Raw genomic sequence first — 8,246 nt, forward strand, 5'->3', positions numbered from 1 at the left:
GTCCAATTAATCAACTCATACCCCTTTAAACCCTATAAATTTCTAAAATGTGTCCACGCCTATAAATATACTCAATTACCCTAGTTCAGGTCACCATCATTTCTCACCTGAACTACTATCACAGTCTTCTCTCCCTTTACAAATAGTTTTCCATTCTTCAGACAAATCGATGTCATGTCTCCTCTCCTCAAATCCCTGAACAAGTCACATCAGACCCTCTATAATCTTTTTCTTACCCCATTGACTTCATCACTAGGAGATCCTTTCTTCTTCTCTACATGCTCAAACTATGTTCCAGACATAATGAACAAGTTCCTGTTCCTAAAAGCATCATACTTTATCTGGCTTCTAGAACCTCACACCTGCTCTTCCCTCCTTCTGGAGGAATACCCTCCCACTACTTCTCCTGGCTAAGCTCTATTCACCCTTCAGGTGAAGGCACTTTCTCTGAGAATCTCTCATCCCCACTAAACTAGGTTAGTTTACTATGTGCTGCCAGAGCCCACTGAATCCCCACTATCATAAAAACTGTACATTTTGTTGAGATTTCTTGTTTTATCATCTGTCTCCCCAGTACACTGAGAGCTCCAATTTTAAGGACTGAGGTACTAGATAAATGCAAATACTTTCCTATTTATCTACCAGGTTAAAGCTAGATGAAAGAACACAGCTTAAAGACTCGAAATTTTATTGATTGGGACATGATAGAGGGTCTTTCTTCATATATAACATATTAAGATTTAATTCAGGATTATGAAAAAGGTAATTGTAAATAGACTTGGACAGCAAGGTGCTCTTGGGCAGCAAATTATTGATATTCCTGGGAAGGGTTTCCTTGCTCTAAACAGAATGCATCCAGGACTGGGTTAATTCCTAAAATGCCCACTAGGGATTGTGATGCCATCGCTGATACCACCTACTAAGAATGATTTTGCAGTCCATTTATCTTTTGTAACACCCAAGAAATGAGGTCTAAGTTTGAGTGCGGAGACAAAAGGAAAAGAGAGAATTGATAACCAACTCTGTTCCAAGTCCTCTATGCCCTCAGCACTGGCCCCAAAGAAGTCTAAACTTCTAGAGGTCCTGCCTGCTTTTTCACACTGCTGTGTAGGATTACACAGGGGCAGGGTGTTAAGTCTTCTTGGACCATGGATGGACATTTTGGTTCCCTATGTTTACTATCCTGGGAAGAGGTGAAGCACTGAGTTCACTGTAAGATATTGTCAACCCTGTTCTTCTTCATCTTAACATGAATCATGTTCTTTGGAGTAATAGGAGACTGAATTTCTATATCCAACCCATCACATTCTAGCCCTTTGATCCATTCCATTGATTTCAGGTTCACATCTTTGATTCCAGGAATATAAATTTGAGACACTTTGAGTACTTTTTAGAGATTGAGTTGTGGGAGCAGCTTTCCCTTCTCCATGGTGAGGATCAGTTTATCCATGATTGGAAACTGCAAACTCTCAGGTTTTTGGTAGTGATGGGGAGTGGGGGGTTGAGGGACTTTCCTAGGCCGTTTGGAGTCAGCCTGCATTAGGGAATTGGTCTAGCAATGGAACCTAGAAAAAATATGAACTGTGCAGTAGGTGTAAACTGTGTTCTTTGCCTCACATAATCTGGTAATCGTCAATAAAATCTCAACAAAAATTATGGCCTTGTCTCTGGAGTACTGTAGGAAATTAGGGATGGATAAGGGCACATTCTGGGGTAAAAAGGTAGAAGGGTGAGAACAGGGTTCCATTTCCTGAGTCCAGAGTGGTGGTGTCCTTGTTTACCAGTTGAAAATCACTGTCCCCAGAAGAGCACATGAGGGTCAGAGGCTGCAGACATGGTAGCTTGCTGAGGATTCAGAAACGACAGAGGGAACTTTCTGGAAAACAAGGTAGTAGCAGGCCTGCTTTTAGCCAATACATTGCAATGTGTGATTTAACAAAGGGGCACTCCCTCTGAATTGATACTTCCCCCTCCCCTGCCAGCCTCAGTGCTTGGTGAGTAGAAAGTTTGTGTGGGAATTAGAAGAAAAACCAAACCAAACCAAAGCAAACCAAGCCTATTCTGCCCTACATCAGGACTTGGTAGAGAGCTTGGTCTGGATTTCACACCCAAGTTTTGTGCCATGCCTGCCGCACTTGTGCAGGAAAGAAGTAGCACAAATTCCATGACAGCCCTGAGCATTAGCCTAAAAAACTGAGGAACAGCAAGGTGCCTGTGTGGTGTGTGCTTAACAAAAGGGGTCATGGATTTTGGGAAATATTCTGGAGGAAGGGGCTCACCTGTGCCATCTGTGTCTGGGTTACATACGTTTATATTTGAAAAGAAAAAAGGCTGGAATATATATATATATACACACACACACACACACACACATATTTTTTTGAACTTGATTATTCTCAGTAGGGGGAACATGTGTGATTTTTGATTCATTTATTTTGGGGGGAATTTTCCAAATTTTATGAAATTAAGATGAATTAATTTTGTAATCAGGAAAACAATTCAATTTTTTTAAGGTAAATTCTAGAATGGGGAGTGGAACCTAAGCTTATGTCCACCACTGGGGTTCAAAACTTTCTGGTCATGTCTGACATACTGATGCGACTAAAAGTCTTTTTACATGTAGAACTGGGAGACCTCCAAGGAAAGAATTCACACTAAGGGAAGAGCAAGTCTTCCAACATGTCAGCTAGGTTTTTGGAGGGGAGGAGAGAGTCTGGCAGCTGGGCTGTAGATTGATGTTCCAACCAAACTTCTCTACTTAAGTCTCAGGGATAGAGGGGGGCCTACAAGTAAACGCTGAAGAATTTTTTTTAATTTTTATTATGGAAAATTTCAAACATATACAAAAGTATAGAGAATAGAATAATGAACTCCCAAATATCCATCACGCAGCTTCAATAATTATCAATTTATCACCAATTTCATTTCAACTATATGCTCACTTACTCCACCCTCAGATTATTTTGAAGCAAATATCAGTAGCATATCACTTCATGTGTCAAATTTGCAGTACATTTCTCTAAAAGATAAGAATAAAAAAAAACAACCACAGTACCATATCACACCTAAAAAACCCCAATATGTTGGGGAGGTGTGTTTTTATTTCAAATTCTGTAAAGGTTGGGGGAGCAATTAGTAAATAAATACATTTCACTGGTCACATGAGGAAGGGTGTAACACTCAAATGGAGCCCATTTTTTTCCTGATGTAATTGCTTTACAATGCAAAAGAAAGAAAACTACCATATTAAAGCCACTTTAGGGCCTTTGTAGGGAGCTGGGGAAGAGTGCTGACATCACAAACCCCATGGCAGAACTCCATAAAACTTCCTCTAAACACCTTTGTCATTTTCTTAAAGTTGATCTCCTGGAGGTAGCTGACCCAAGTCCTCTCTAAATCTTTCATTTTCGGTCCCCCCCGCAACAGAAGTTTTTTTTTTCCCCCAATGCCTTTGCCAAGTGACAACAATTTAGTTGTCTTTCAGTCCTCTGCATTCTCACATGCAGAAACCAGGGGGGATGAGGAGCTAGCTGATGTAGTGGAAAAGGGGAGGAAAACTGTGGCCAACTGAATCGCTAAGAGATGCAAAAGAAACCTAGGCAAACTAAGTGGCATGATTAACTTTGGAAACTGCCTATAGCAGTCTTTTTACCTCTGGCATCAAATAATACAGTATACTGAATCTGAAAAATAAGAAAAAACATCTTTTCTTCAAAGAGATGTTAAGATTACATGAAAGAGGTGGTTAGGGCAGTGCAAAAACATTAAATTTATTATTTGTATATCATTTTAAAATTTTTAGAAAAAGCACATTATCTTATGTTCATTGTATTTATTTTTATAGTTACTTTTATAGCAAGTGATATTTTTGAATAAAATTTTAAGCAAATTAACAACAGTACAAAAACACTGAAGTTGTTATACAAAGGACTGATTCTACAAAATGTTTTCTTAAGTGATGGGTAATCTTAAAACTGTGCTAGCCACTGTGTGGTATGACTTAGAAATATGAGTAATAATTCTTGTCCTTGAATATCTTACAACTGCCTTGAAAAGTTTCTGAAACACCTGATACAGAAAAGCCACACAAGTGGTGCCTGGACAGCATATGCTCTACTAGCACCTGATTGGAAGGGGAATGTTTTGCCATGTAGTGATTATAAAATATGAGTCGAATCAAAGAACCTTCAGTGATGCCAACCATATTTCAAGTAGTGTCTCAGATGCAGAATATGCAAAGAGTAAGGAAACATGGTCCTTGCTCTTAAGGATATCATAGTCTAATGAAGAAGGCAGACATATCAAAAAAAGCACAATAAAAGGTTACGGGTGCTGAATAAGAGTCTGTTCATATACAATAGTACAATCACCAGGGCAAGAGGAGTCAGTGGAATAGACAGGGAAGGAGTGTCCCAAGATGTAGAAGGAAAACCAGATGAGCTGTCTCCTTGGAAATATGGAAGTGCTCACCTATACTTGCCAATTCCATTCATCAGTGGTTCACATCAATGACTCTTTCAAAGCAATCCTGGGTATCTTTGCTGTTCATCTGGAGAAACAAACCAACATACAATTAGCAGGCTCATACTAATTTAACAATTCTTCCAATTGATAAATTTACAAAAGGTTTATTATCTGCATCACTCACTTTGCATTTGGAAAGCCTTCACAGAATTATCTAATGCAGATGCATTGTGAGTCTGGATCAGCAGCTGAGGGAGTTACAGGTCAGTATATGTTACAAAACAAAAAAGTCAGGAAAGCAGTGATACCAGAAGTTTTGCAAAGGGGGGAGTGGTCATCTAAGACATAAAAAAGTCCTAAATTCCATGTTCTGGACTCTAAGTTTATGGCAATTATTCAGGCTGGTTCCTACCCACCAAAAAGTTTGTGGTCTACTGGCCACACATCTACTGGCCACACAGCCATGCAAATAGAGAAGTACAATAAATTGTGAGAACCATGACACACACAGAAGAGGGTATGTTGACCCAGGTGGTCAGAAAAGGCTTCTCATAGGAAAAGTTTATGAAGTAACTATTTTTATTGTCTTCAATTTTATATTAAAAAACCCTGATCTTCAGATAGTTAGATAACTTGGCTGAAGTTACAGAATTAACAAAAACTGGAAGCAGTTTTCAACCCTAGGTCTGTTTGACTTCAAAGCCCAATGTAGTTTGATGTATCACATCAAACTCTCATAAAAATGTCAAGTTTTATTTCAGTCACCATAGTGACTTTTCCATTTCTCATAATGCTGTTTGCCCATAAAATCTGTTAAATACAGTGTAACAGTTTATCAGGAGACAACTACCAGGAAAATACTGATGAAACTCTGGTAGTGCCTGGTGGCTTCCCCATATGGGACGCCTGGAAGTAAAAGCTCTGCCCTCCAAATATACATTATTTGTGTGTACATATACAGACACAATTTCTTGAAAAAATTTTATACTTTATAGACATAGCACTAATTATTTCCAGTGTTTCTATGTATCTTCATTAATCTTTAATGTTTTCTCTCTATACATTAAAATAATAAAATATTTGAGCAGCTGAAAATATATGCTGTTTATAAAACATGCAGAAAATAAATTTGATTCATTTCTGCAAACTTCAATTATCTATGGAGAGCACCCTTTCTCCGTTTTTACCAAGGGGAGGCCTGAAAAACCAAACAAACAACATATAAGTGACTTTTTAACACTCTTAGAAGGAAAAAGAATCCCAACTGTACACCAATCTTTGGAGTGCTGAGGTGGTAGAAATTTTCTACATATGATCTCTGCTCACCTGTTTAGCCTGAAACACTTGGTCTTAAAGAGAAAAAACGAAATCTCCTTGGAGCTTTAAACTATTTTAGGTTAGGTTCCAGAGAATATTTCACAAAAACTACTTAAATGAACCTAACGGTCAATCCTAAAAAATAGCATGACATATTCTAAATGTTTCTGGCAAAAAACAACGACAAAAAAAAAAAAACAACCAAACAAACAAACAAAAAAAACCCCACAACATATTTATAGGCTAAATTCTTTATAACAGGTTAATATGAAAACTGTACATTTTTGCCTTTGTCAGATACTTAACTTAAGAACCAAATAAGATGATGCATTATTACCTCTAAGATTAACAAGTTAAGGCTCCAAAGTATTTGTGACAGCATTTCAGGTGGAAGGGGTTTCTATCTGCAAAAATATCTGTAAAATAAGAACCCAGTATATCTGCTGTGTTAATGTTAATGTAGAATTTAAGAATCTTCTTGAATAACTAGGTTATTGGGGGAAAATATCTTTGGGTCTATTTGAGATTGAATGAATAGTAAAAGTCAAATTGTTTGGAATTAAAAATATGTACTCAAATATATATTCGATATATATATCACTTTTGCATAGAAAAACAGAAAAATACACAATAACCATAATTAATCAAATGATATAATTCAGATAATAAAACTGTCATTGGTTTTAAAAACCCACTCATTTTTTAGTTTACTTTGATAGCATTAGTACCGAAAATGTTTTGTGAACTGAAACTTGTACATTGTTTATCTGTGATTGAATGTGTAATAAGATTTGTTTTCAAAAGAGTGGTACTGAATTTATTTAGAAAGTGGAACAGAACCCACTTTTTAGAAGCTATCATATAAGCATGTTACCAATTTGTAGAATTAAAATGCAACCAAATAGAGAAAAATATTTGAGTATTTTGAGGAACAAAATACATATAGCACACAAGGGGGCAGCACAAAAGAGTATGTGTTCTAAAATTCAATATAAAGTTCAAAAGCGGAACTTAAAAGATAGGAGGGCAGAGTATGGTCTTAAAAGATAGGAGGGTGGAGTACTGATTAGGAAGAGGAATGCAATGGGCTTTTGAGTTACAGGTAATATTAATTTCTAGATCTGAACTCTGGTTACATGTATGTGCTCACTATATAAAGATTCATTAAGCTGTAAAGATTTGTCATCTGTTCTGTATGTATGCTGCACAACAGTAAGCTATGAATTAATTTTTAAAAGGTAACTTCCATTAAATCCTCAGCAGTAATTGTGTTTAAAAACAGGTTAATTTGAGGACTAACAAAATGTTTTAAACAACCATTATTTTCTACCTTATGTATTTACTAGAAGGGTGTTTTAAAAATGCTTAAGCGTTATATAAGGAATGACCTTTCCACCCTGATGTCCTCTTCAGAAAGCAGATTTTCCCTCTACCTAACTGCCGACATGGCTAGAGGAATAAAGGTAGTTCCAGAAGACAGACCTATGCACTTTAGATAGCATCTCTGATTTCAACCAAGTACTGAAGCAAATGTAAGAGCTTTTAATTTGGTAGCTTTTAAGTCTGTCATGTGACACAAAACATTTATCCTAAATCTTCACGAGAGATTGTTCAGGTGTCCTGACAGTTTGAGAATTCTGTAGCAGCTGAATATCAAGAAGGCTAACTCACTCAACTGGGATGTAATTACCATATAATATTCCATTCCTTTGGCTACTGGCATTCAGACAAGTTTAAGTGGACTATCACAAATTCAAATATGCAGACTTTCTTTCAAAGACTAGTTTACAATGAGAGAACCACGGTTGTGCTAGGGCACTGAGAAAGGAGCAATGGGAGTTGGAAAATATTCCATTCCTTTGGCTACTGGCATTCAGACAAGTTTAAGTGGACTATCACAAATTCAAATATGCAGACTTTCTTTCAAAGACTAATTTGTATTGAGAGAACCATGTAGTTCTAGGGCACTGAGAAAGGAGCAATGGGAGTTGGAAGTTGAGCACGCTAAATCACACTCGGAATACAGTTTTCATAATATGTACATATCAGGATATGTACATAACAATACCTTCCCGAGAGGGTCTTTATTCTATAAAATAATATTTTGCTAAGCTACAATCAGGCTCAATGGGAAATGGCCATTTCAAGTAAGAAGTAAAAAACTACCAGCTGTGAAAATGTTCTGAAAATCGAATTATCTACATATGAATAAAGCAGTTTCTGAAAAGGGCAAATTAGATCACATATCTGAAGATAAAATTATTGTTCAGTGTGGAAAGAGCACATGATGTAAAATTCCTTAAATACTTTGAAACTCAACACTGGTCCTTCAAACCAATCACAGAAGGGCTTGCTGACAAGGGCTAATGCTGTGAATGAGAAAACAACTTAAGAGAAAAAAATTAATGAAATTGCCATACAACCAAGGTGATCAGATTTTAAAGGCCTTCACTACAAAAAAACCA

The 8,246-nt window shown here is 36.9% G+C and overlaps 1 long non-coding RNA gene across 1 annotated transcript; it reads right to left on the bottom strand.

The window, feature by feature from the left end:
• Positions 1-705: 705 nt before the first annotated feature.
• Positions 706-6,192, bottom strand: LOC102991077 (uncharacterized). Its single transcript, XR_002890735.2, has 3 exons — positions 6,119-6,192; positions 4,471-4,549; positions 706-1,876 (listed from the first exon to the last, which is right to left on the bottom strand). It is a non-coding gene; the product is annotated as an uncharacterized lncRNA (long non-coding RNA).
• Between the last annotated feature and the right edge of the window lie 2,054 nt (positions 6,193-8,246).

The sequence above is a fragment of the Physeter macrocephalus genome, chromosome 21, assembly GCF_002837175.3.
Source record: "Physeter macrocephalus isolate SW-GA chromosome 21, ASM283717v5, whole genome shotgun sequence".
NCBI lineage: Eukaryota > Metazoa > Chordata > Mammalia > Artiodactyla > Physeteridae > Physeter > Physeter macrocephalus.